Here is an 11,369-nt window from a genome sequence, read left to right on the forward strand (position 1 = left end):
GAAAATGTAATTTTTGTATATTTGGTTGTGTAGTCATGACTGCCTCTAAGGTGCCATTAACATTTTTTAAAATAAAATATTTACATTTATTTGCTGATGAATATTGTCTCCTAAATTTTGTCTGATTGCTCAAACTCCTATCAGTTTTTCTTTCTCAGTAACAAATGATTCAATTGACAGTGATAAAGTAAACCCATTGAGCACAAGGCTCAGTTTTAATATACTGACAAATTTGAGCATTCTGCTCTGCTTTAATTTTGACCAAAACCTGTTGAGTTTCACTTACAGTTGTGACATGGCAAAACTGCAAACATCAAACTAGATATCATCATTGTTTTTATCTATAGCTTGTGTGAAATTTGCTGTGCAAATGTGCTATTGTGCCAAGCAGCTGGACTTACTTTGGATTTTTCTTTTTTTTTTTTCAACTTAGAAACTTATGAAGTATTTGTATACTGCTGTCAGAAACCTTGGTCACATGTGCCAAAAAAAACCAGCTGACATAAAGCAAAGCGTTTGCATTTATTATTCAAAAAGCAGAGGTCTTGTCAGCTGGCGCTGGCAGCCATTGGGAATTATTTTTATTCCAAGAACAGAGCAGAAACAGTGCCACAACAGATTGCTTTGCAATCACACTGTACTTTCTATTTTCTCCTATTTGACAAAATGGCAGGGGGGCTGCTCTGTCACCTGCAGACTTTTCAAGTTCTTGTCCTGCTGAGTTTCACATAGTTCCTGGAAATTATTCTATAGTAAGGCTAACTCCATTCACAAACAACAGTTCCACAACCACTAATGATTTTGCCCATTTCTTGCATGGGCTGAATAACCCCTGCTAACCAGGCAAACCAGACATAAAAAAATGCACCTCACCATCATCAGTTCTCGCAGTTGCTCACATCTCTGGCTTTGGAGAGCGTATAGCGCACCCTGGTAACTGCTTTAACACCCAAAATTAGAAAGGCAGAAAGTAAAATGCAACAGTTCTGTTTAACACCACAGAAAGAGAAGTGTCACTTGTTGCCAAGAAGCAGCCACTATACAGTGTTAGATCACAGTGTTTCATCACTGGATGAAAACAATTAACCCTTACCAGCAGCGTACTCTGAAAATACTTTGTGTTGGTGCCCCAAATAACTCCAAGAACCAAAGTTGTATGACTGTGCCAGAAACCAGCTGAAGGCACCCAAGACTTAATCTGCTGTTATGGTGCAACTCATTTTGCAACACCCAGAACTGCTCTGAAGTAGCTGGTTGAGGCAGTGCTAGCAGAGAGGTTTATAAACTTAGTGATATATTCTTCCTGAATGTACTTATTTCTCTGCTTGTGCTTCTGCAGAAGGTGAAGCAGTCAAACATCAGGTTTGTTACCTCCCCTGGCAACTAGCACTGGATTGATGTAATTGAAAGGAGAAATTTCCACACTGTATCCTCCTCAGTTGCTGTTTGGACTGTGACTTAGGTGACAACTCATTAGTTTTGTGAAGTTGCCTAGTGGATCGATGCTATGTCACCTTTTATGTGTAGCCTACCAGATTCAGACAGAAGCAAAGTGGACAGGCTGAAGTACCTGGACAGGCTGGTGCTAGTCATTTGTGGGATTCTGCAGGACTTCATCCCCTGCACAGTTCTCTTAATTAACAACTTGGATGCAGGACTCAAAGGAATACTAAATAAGTTGGCCAGTGGCACTGAATTGGGAGGTGCTGTCAATTCCTTCGAGGGCAGAGAGGTCCCGCAGAGATATCGCAGCAAATTAGAGATGGGCAATCACCAACCAAATGAAGCTTAACAAAGGAAAGCGCCAGATTGTGCACCTGGACAGGGCAATCCTGCTTGTGTGTGTAGAAAGGGGAATGAGAGGCAGCATTCTGGAAAGGGACTCGGGGTTCCTGGTCGATGGCAAGTTGAACATGAGCCAGCAGTGCCCTGGCAGCCAGGAGGCACCAAACAACCTGGGGTGTCCTGGGGGCATCAGGCACAGCATGGCCAGCCAGGCAAGGGAGGGGACTGTCCCATCTGCTCTGCACTGGGGCAGCTTCACCTCGAGTGCTGGGAGCAATTTTGGTTTCCACAATATAAAACAGACATTGAACCATAAGGGAGCATCCAAAGAACAGCCACTAGAATGGTGAAGGGGCTGGAAGGGCAACCTTATGAGGATTTGGCTGAGGTCACTTGGTCTGTTCAGCCTGGAGGAGACTGAGGAGAGACCTCATCACAGTCTTCAGCTTCCTTGTGAGGGGAAGTGGAGGGACAGACACTGATCTCTTCACTCTCATGACCAGGGAGAGGACTTGAGGAAAGGGCATGAAACTGAGTCAGGGCAGGTTTATGTTGGATATCAGGAAAACATTTTTTTACTCAGAGGGTGGCTGGGGACTGGAGGGGGTTCTTCAGGGAAGTGGTAACAGCAGCAAGCCTGGCAGAGCTCAAGAAGGGTTTGGAAAACCCTCTCAGACACACGGTGACTCTTAGTGTGTCCTGTGCAGGCCAGGAGTAGGACTCAATGACCTGATGAGTGTCTTCCAAGTCAGCATATTCTGTGATTCTGTGATACCTGCACCTTAGGACAAGCTCGAAGCTGGCCAGTGCTGAGCCTTTGAAAGAAACACAGACATGCTTTTGACAGAAACTTTTGGAATTGAGCTTGCATTTGATGTAGTCGTGATCCCTTCAGCTGTTGAGTGTGTGGTCGTACCCACCTGTGTGTGTAAATTTGGAAAAACTCTTTAATTATTGTGGCTGGAATGCAATTAATCTAATGGAAATGAAAGCACAGTCAGGACTGAAGCCTGTAATACATGAAAACAATATACATGGGAAAAAAAAAACCCCTTGTAGCCTAAAAAATTCCCTTTATATTTTTCTATTGAATACCATTTTAATGAGTTGGTACTGGTCAGGAGAACAGCCTTTTCCTTTGTAGTGACAGACTCTTTGGGCAAAGACAGAAGAACAGCATGACATACTGTACATCCAGGCTGAACAGAAAAGGAGAGAACACAATGCCTGTGTGGTCAGCAGTTCCATACAACTCGTCTGTCTGAGTAATAGCTTAATAAACTGCCTTAGCCTTTATATCCACTGATGTCTTCTATTTTAAAATTTGTACTCTGGCTCTACTGAGCTTAATGGTAGAAACCCCTCTGAGTTTATCTTTTAACTTATCACAGCACTATGGCACTTAAAAGCAATTCTGTCTTTTGACTTTGTAATGCCAAAAATACTAATTTTCTCAGGCAATCTACCCACCACTATGCATGATTTTAAGTATCTACCACAAATAGCACACTACTTAGTCACAGACATCTCTGCCACAATTGTATGGGACGGTGAAACTGTTCAGATGCTTTTAGGATCTGCTGACTCAGATGGTGAACAGAGCTTGTACTCCCAACACTAATTCCCCACTTGGCCTCTATCCTGCCAGGCTGGATTCAGGTCAAGGTGACATAGACTAAGCATGGATTAAACCACAGGTCCAACCAGCAGCATGTGTACATAATAACAAAACCTTCTCTAAAGATATGCCACTGCGCTGCAGGAGCTTGAGGATTTATCTAATCTAGCAACTATTTTCAGCTTGCTCAACTAAGGCAGCAAAGAACTCTAAATGAGCTTTCAAACTCAAGACTTTTTCTGACCATACTTTCTCAGTATACTCCTCCAAAGACTGTATCTGCAAAATGCATTGAAATATTTTCCTGGCTTCTCTACATATTTTACAGCTATTTATACATTGCTTTCTTTGTGTGAGGATGAGCCTTGCTGCTCTGTGAAATGTTGATCTACCCAGAAACATTATATAATAGACATTTAAAGAGTCAAAAACAATCTCTAATACTGTTGATCAAAAACCGTAAGATCTCTAAATGAAATCTCTTTACTTTTACTCAAGCTACAGTGAATTTCAAGAAGTGTCCCTCAAAGAGATTTTACTTCTTTTTTTCCCCTTTTAATAAACTACTAAGATCTGTAGCTGCATAAATTTCTATTTTTACAAAAAAACCCCATAACCCTGCCTGTGTTGTGGGAGATGTTTCAAAAAGGGGAGTTTGCAACTGTAGGAATAATCCTTTTTTTAATATAAAGGTGTTATACATGCTTCCTTTATGGACTGAGAACAGAAAAGAAACAAACCAACTCCAGTATGTGGTTCCCCTCTCTCCCCAACAGGCTGGCTTCATATTTACTTCTCCCTCATTTCCCCCCTTTGTTTGTCTAGTAATATTTAAAGTCCTAATTTTCTAGCTGTTTCTGCCTCTTGCTGTCCAGATGCATCTCTTGATTGACCCTTTTTTCTCTCTTTGCTGTATGCAGTAGCCCCACTTCTACTTCTGTGAGCTCTGCTTTCTATTCCTCCTTCCTTCTGCCATTGCCTCCTTGTGCCCTTGAACTCCATCTCAGTTCTTGCCTTTTCTCTCTTTCCTGGTACTCTGCAAGATTACCATCTGAGTCACTACAGCAGCCCTCCTTTAAAGCCAGCAGAGGTAGGATGGTCACTGTGAGGAAGAAGAATCCCATTTCCACCCACACTTCAGAACCGCTGGCCATCAGTGAGTAATGGGAATTATCTGACTCAGTGTGTCTTGGAAGGAAACAAGTACCCTTCTCTGATCAATGTGAAAAACATGGAGGCAAAAATAAAGTAACACAATTTCCACCATCTTGAATTATCCTCCTAGAAAAAGATAGAAGAAATACTCCTAGAAATACATGCACAATAATTATTCCCTAAATTAGCTGGCAGGAGACACCCAACCCTGTCTGTTGATTTTAGTCACCTAAATAATTTTAGATTTTGTAGGGTTTTTTGCTATGTCCCCTGCAGAGCTCACACGGAGTGATCTAGATTCTTGGTGTCATGTTTCTCACGTAAATTAATTGTTTTCCAATAGATTATAGCTATGTGATCCTGCTATGAACAGACATGAACAGAATCAGAGGAAGAATCTGTGCCATTCTACCATTCCTGTTAATGCAGCTGTAAAAAGGAGAAAGACTTTTGTTTGGTCTTAGTTAATATTTGTATAGCTGATAGTATAAAAAAAAATAAATAAAAAAGAGCAATTTGGATATAGAAAATGAGAGCGCGACTTCGTAACACTTCCTAGAACTATTTATTTGCAGTGTAAAACTACTTAGATCTATGGCTTTTAATGTTCATACTTTTCAACAAAATTTGCTTTTGAATAAAAAAATAGTTTATAATTCATTGCAGAGTCCTGTGGCGTCATTTATTTCCCTACCAGTGTACATTGGTACAGATGGAATACTGGTTGGCATTTCACTTCTAACATTGCAACAAGTGCAGCATCCATGTAAACACTTTTTCTTTGGGTATGCGTGTGTGTCATCACCAATACCCGCCTTCTAATATACTAACAGAAAATAATTTTAATCCTTCTTAAAGCGCTGTTAGCTTTATTAGAGGAAGGCCAATACCGATCAGGACGTTCAGTCTCTTGCTTCATTCAAAGCGATTTTAGAGGGGAAATGAGGATATTTACGAGAAGATGGTGCTAGTACTTCAGCTGCTCGTGGCAGCCGATCTCGGCTCTCCCTGAGGGCTCTCCCGCCATGACGGACCCGCCCGTCTCCCCCGCAGCGTTCCCAGCGTGCCCCGCGCGCCGCGGGCCCCGGCGGGCGGCGCCGCCGGCGGGAGGTGAGAGGCGCCATTTTTAAATCGCTCGGGCCGGCGGCAGCTACGCCTGGCTGGGCTGTGGGTTCCGCTGTGCGAGGGGGAGCCGGGGTGCGCGAAGGACCGGGCTGTAAGGGGGGAACCGGGCTGCGAGCGGGGCCGGGCTGTGGTGGGGGCTGGGCTGACCGCGGCCTTTCTGCGTACGTGGGGTTGCACCTCTTGGCGATCGGGCGGGGAGGCCCCTGAGGCCCTGCTCGGGCCCGGGCCGGTGTTCACCGCGCAGCCGGGCCGGGAGAGCCCAGCGCTCCGCGATGCCCGCTGCTCCGCCTCCGGGAACAGCCTGCTGCGGCCTCCGTGGCCTGCTGCCTTCGGGATCGCCTGGCACAGTTCAGGGGCGAGAGGAGCCCTCTCGCTGCAGGCTTTCGAGTGTTTATACGCTTGTCTTCTCTGCTTTCCCCCTGCGATCCTCAGCCACGTTCGCTGCGAGGGAAGTTATTATTTTTCCGTGCTTCTGGATATGTGTTAGTCGTGTTACTTTTGGTCCTCTCGCCGAGTCCTACGTCCATAAGTTAAAATAAGTAACAGTAAAAAGTTCGCGATGACTTAAGCAGCTCCCTTGGCTTCTCACTCGATCTTCGTCCACATAATGTAGAGTGTATGTAAAATCATATTTATGCCTACAAAAGGTATGGGATACGTATGCCAATGTGAAGCCTATGCCCTCCCTGATCATCTTGATTTTTGAGTCAATATGAAAGGGAAGTAATTTCTCTGAAGAGTTTTTGCTGTGGGCTATAGCTGTATTTACAAAAAGCACCTATTTGTATGCCCGACTAGAAGGCTGAGATTTTAGTGAGTGAATGTTTGTGCATTTGAAGGTTTCTTGCCATGAAAAAACACTGGAAAACGTACATGGTGTGCATGGACTGGCTGCTCCTGAGTACAGGTCAGTTTACTAGCTGAAGCTCCCATTCAAAATACAATTTGATCCCTAACTGCTGTCAGTTTGACGTGCTAGTGTATGTGGCTAAAGCACAAATTTTAACTCTGAGTTAAGAGAGAACCTTGTTTGTTGTTTTTTGCCTAATAAGTAATCAGATCTATAGTATAATACGAAACTGAAAGGGTAGTAACATGTGCAGTGTGTAGGGATAGACACTGTAATATGTGGTTAACTGTAGTTGAAACTTTTAGCTTGAGCCTTAGTGTTGTGGAGAGAGTGCTAGTAGCTTGCATGAGACTGATGTCTTCTGTAATGCAGCTGTCATACAGGTATCCTCCAGTATTTCTGCACTTTGGTGCACAAAAGTGTTAAGTGCTTATTTTCACTGGTTTCTCTGCAATCACATCTGAGTAGTGTCTAGGTTATGGAGCTCTGTAACAAAGATTTTCCTGTTTCTCTTTGGTTTTGCTTTTTTATGGTAAAATGTGGTGTGCTGTCACATTTCTCAAATTATATAGAGGGGCGTTTGGGGTTTGTTTGTTTGTTACACACCTGATGTTCATGGGAAGTCTGATCTCTTCTGAGTGTGTTGCATGTTGTTTAAGATAAGGATTGTTTCACTGAATTGTGACCATCTAAAATCTGGGTAACTAGTCCAAGGCTGTGATTTTGTGAACATCTGAGCTCTGTGTTGTGCCAGCTCTCTGCTCCTGAAAGGAGAAAGGCTTGCTCCTCCTCCTGTCTGTTTACTTGGCTCTTTGTTCCTTTCCCCTAGTCCGTACCAGCTGCCCACTTTCACTGATGATGTCGCTTGCTGGATTTTTCCATGAGCTCGTGTGACTCACTGACCTCACAGAAAAACTATTGAGTGTCTTCTGCTTGTTGAGTGTGTTGGCTTCTTGAGTTAAAACAGTTCATGAAGGGGTCTGATGAATGACAAACACAGGAATGGGGATAAAGAAATGAGGAGTGGAACCCTCCAGTTCCTTGTGACAGTGAACTCTTGTGTTGGGTTACACTTTTGCATTAGTTCATTTTCTGGTCTTGCTGTAGAGTTTTGAGCAGGGATGAGAAGGGGGTGGTGTTTGAAGAGTTGCTTTCATGAGGCTGTGCTTTCCTTGAGTTTTTCACTCTCAGGTAAATAGTTCATTGTTTCAGAAGATCTTGGCTAATTCAATTGGAAAAAAAGAAAGAACAAATAAAGAGGTCTGGAGTTGTGAGAAGTGCAGGCAGCAGAGGAATTAGACTGTAAGTTGTGTGAAGAAGCTCTTTGACTTCCACAGATTTTACTGCTTGAGCAAAACTTGACACAAGGCTAAATAGTGTCTGTTTTTCATTGTTAGTTGTAAAATTATATTCATTGTATCCTCTAGCTGTTTAAAACTGTGTTCAAACACAACAAATTTAAGTGTTTTAAGTGTGGCTGTGGCATGGAAAAGAGAGCCCTGAGTGAGTTATGTGTGGCACTCAGGGGAATTACCAATACACGGTGCAGTCATGTAATTTGGTTATGCCAGGTGAACACGAAGGAAGCCCTCCTATTGAAAACAAAATGCCATAAGAATTCATATTAAAAAAAAATTATATTGATATATTTTTCTCTAAATGCAAGTGAGAATACTTGCATTTACTTAAGAGCTTGTAGCAAAGAAAAAAGTTAAAATAAAATAGCTGAAAAATCTTGCAAAAGAAAAGCCCTTTCATGATGTGCAGCTATAAAGAGGGGAGATACATAGTAGGTCATTCAGCAGTGTTTCTCTCTTTAGGAGGAGAAATAATTGGAGAAGGAAGGTTTTTCTTGGAAATGTAATTGATTCACTTCACTTAGCTATTCTACAGTTAGTATTGCCATTTTGCCTGTAGAGTGTGCATTTCCTAGGTTTCAGGGCTCTGCACCAATGCCTTTATACCTGTGGAAAATGATATTAAGATTTTGAAGGATGAATTTGGGGTGACTGATACAAGTTTGCAATTTGGTAGCTTGATAAAATTTGGCAAGTAAATAGGTGTAGTATTAAATTTAGATATGATGGTGGGTTTAGTTTCTTTAAAGGATGTTTTATGCTTCTCCACTTCTTGAACACATCTCCAAGGGAGGAGGAACCTAGTGTTCTTTTAAAGTATTTCTCAGAAATTATGGGTGTAGTCTTTGTGTAATTTTGAAGATTATTTTAAGACCTGTTCCCTGACTGTGACCAACTACTCTTAGCCATTAGCATTAGAAGAGATTCTGATTGATAATATACTTGAAGTATTTGTATCCCTAAATGTTGTTGACTATTGACACTTTACTGCCAGAAATTATTTTGTGATGTGGGGAAAAGAACCCCAAAGCAACAAAAAACTTTTTTTGCGTGTGAATAGGTTAAATATTACAAATTGCTCTCTGTGTTTTCGAGGAAAGAGCTCTCATGAAGTAATAAAATCTTGTCTGTTTCAGTTGTCACCAGGAATGCGAATCATGTCATTTGCCGCTAGATGTCCCTGCAAGCCAAAAGAGTTTGGTTTCCTTAAATACAACAGGTTTTTGAAGTCTGGAGCGTTGTTTTGTCAGCTGCAATTATCTCCCTCTCTTTTCTCCTTTTATCTTTTTTATGAAATCTTCATGCATATGAATACATAGCCAGGTGTGTGTCTTGCTTTGTAATTTGTGCACTTTTTGATAGTACCAAAAGCTGTGAGGAGAGAATATACTTCTCACCTGCAGCAGCTTGGAATAGGGAGTACAAAAGGCTGTGTTTCAGCTTATCTTTTGGCTGATGTGCTCTCAGAAAATGTAGTGTTTTCTTGGTGACTTTGCCTTTATCTCCAATGTGCCACTTGAGAAATACCTCTTACTCAAGTAAGCAGCAGGATTCATACCTGACATTTAATGCTGTGTTCCTAATTCTGAGCTTTGGCTTACAGTTTGATAGTTAGATTTAGTATCTATAGCATATGAAATCAAAGTACTATTGCCTGGTTGTTGGGGTCTTTTTGTTGCTTTGTTTTGTTGGTTTGTTCTTTTTGTTTCTGTGGGTTTTGTTGTTTGTTTTTAATCATGTTTATGTTAATCCTGTTGATAATGCTTAGAAATTCTTAGGGACATGCTGCCTTGAATTTTCTCTGTGTACCAGAGCTTTCCTCTCACATGATTTATTGTCTTTAGCATCACTGACCTGTTCTCCTCATCCAGCTGCTTGTTTAACAATTGAAAATATCTTTATATTGACTTTGAATATTACTGTTGTCCTTTGTTTCTCAACAGTAAACAAAATTCAGGGATGAAAAAGATTGTATTGATTAGAAGGGTCTTCAGAACCTATGTCATTAATGTTTGAAATTGGTTGTGCATTTAGGACAGGTATAGAGGAGAATGTTCTTTATTCTGATTTCTTCCTCTTCATCCTCTGAGCAAATTTGGATAAAGCAGAAAACAAACTTGCTGTTGTTGCTTTGCCTAGACTAATGTTATAAGTGGTAGATTTTTCTCTGACCCGTTCTCATTTTAGCAATGAAGGAAGAAAAAATGGGAAAGAAAGTCTTTTCTTGACGTTTTCTTGACATTATCATGTCTTAATGAAATGGGTGGGGTTTTTTTTTCCCCATATGGAAGACAGATTTTCATCTTGCTTATAGTCCAGGGGTTTATAAAATAAAATTGTAAGTGTTTAAGATACATCCATGAAAGAGTGCAGTGGTAGAAAACATACGTGCAAATGTGCATGTAAAGAAGGTGAGATATTTGTGGTGATAGTAGAGATTTATCGTTTAGTTTTACTTCATACAAAGGTACACTTTGCACACTGTAGACATGGACTTCTTAGGCATCAGTCCAGCTATGCAAAAAGCTAAAGTGGCAGAGTAGTTGTTTTCAAAGCTTTCTAACTTCCCTAAAATTCAGTAAAAGTCCTCCCTCCCCCAGATCCCATAAAAGTGTCAGTAGTGATCAGATTGCTATTACCTATTGTTTCAAATATCAAAAAGCACTAATGAGGCATATTAGAAGACTTCCTTATTTCTCAGGAACTCTTGATTTGCAGCTTTCCTCACACTAATCTGATATCACATTGTGCAAATGTCTTTCTGGAAGGCTCACAAGAAACCACAAGATAAACTTTGAAAATAAGGAAGTGACATATTTCAGGACTCAACTGTGGGCAGGTGTGTTCCAGGCTGTCCCTGACACCTTAACTCTTCTCCAGAAATGGCTTGATAAGAATTCAACAGAGAACTTTCTGCTTTTCTTCCAGCTAAAATACTGGTTTATTGATTAACACAACCTGTTAGGATAGTGTGACAGACTTTCACTTTAATGAGGAGTAGGCAAAGCCGTGGGTCTGCTGTCTGTGAACTCTGCTTGAACTCGGATTAAAAAGGCATAATTAGGGCATGTAGTCTCAGTGTATAGAATAAGTAAAAATAACATTTCATGTAGCCTTACAGATAGTAGTGCTTGTTCTTATTTTGTATTGACTCAAATGAGCTTCATGTTTAAGTGTATTCTATGTCCCGGAAGGGCTATTGCTTCTCAGGGCAGGCTGCATGAACAGAGAAGAGTTGGACTTTCAGTTAAGGTTTCTAACCTGTGTTACAGCAGAACCAGGATTCTTCTGTACTTAAAGCAAAAGCAGTGTGTGAAACCTTTGAACTGTGAATGTACTTGAATGCTAATTATATGTCCTTGAATTTGTTCAGGTGTCTTGATCTTCTGAGATGCCAGTGGAAGGAGTGGATGGTCTTGTAAATTAGTTATACAATAATCTTGTCTTCTCCATACTCATCGTGAACACTTATAATAAA

Source organism: Cinclus cinclus, chromosome 4 (genome assembly GCF_963662255.1).
Source record: "Cinclus cinclus chromosome 4, bCinCin1.1, whole genome shotgun sequence".
Lineage (NCBI taxonomy): Eukaryota > Metazoa > Chordata > Aves > Passeriformes > Cinclidae > Cinclus > Cinclus cinclus.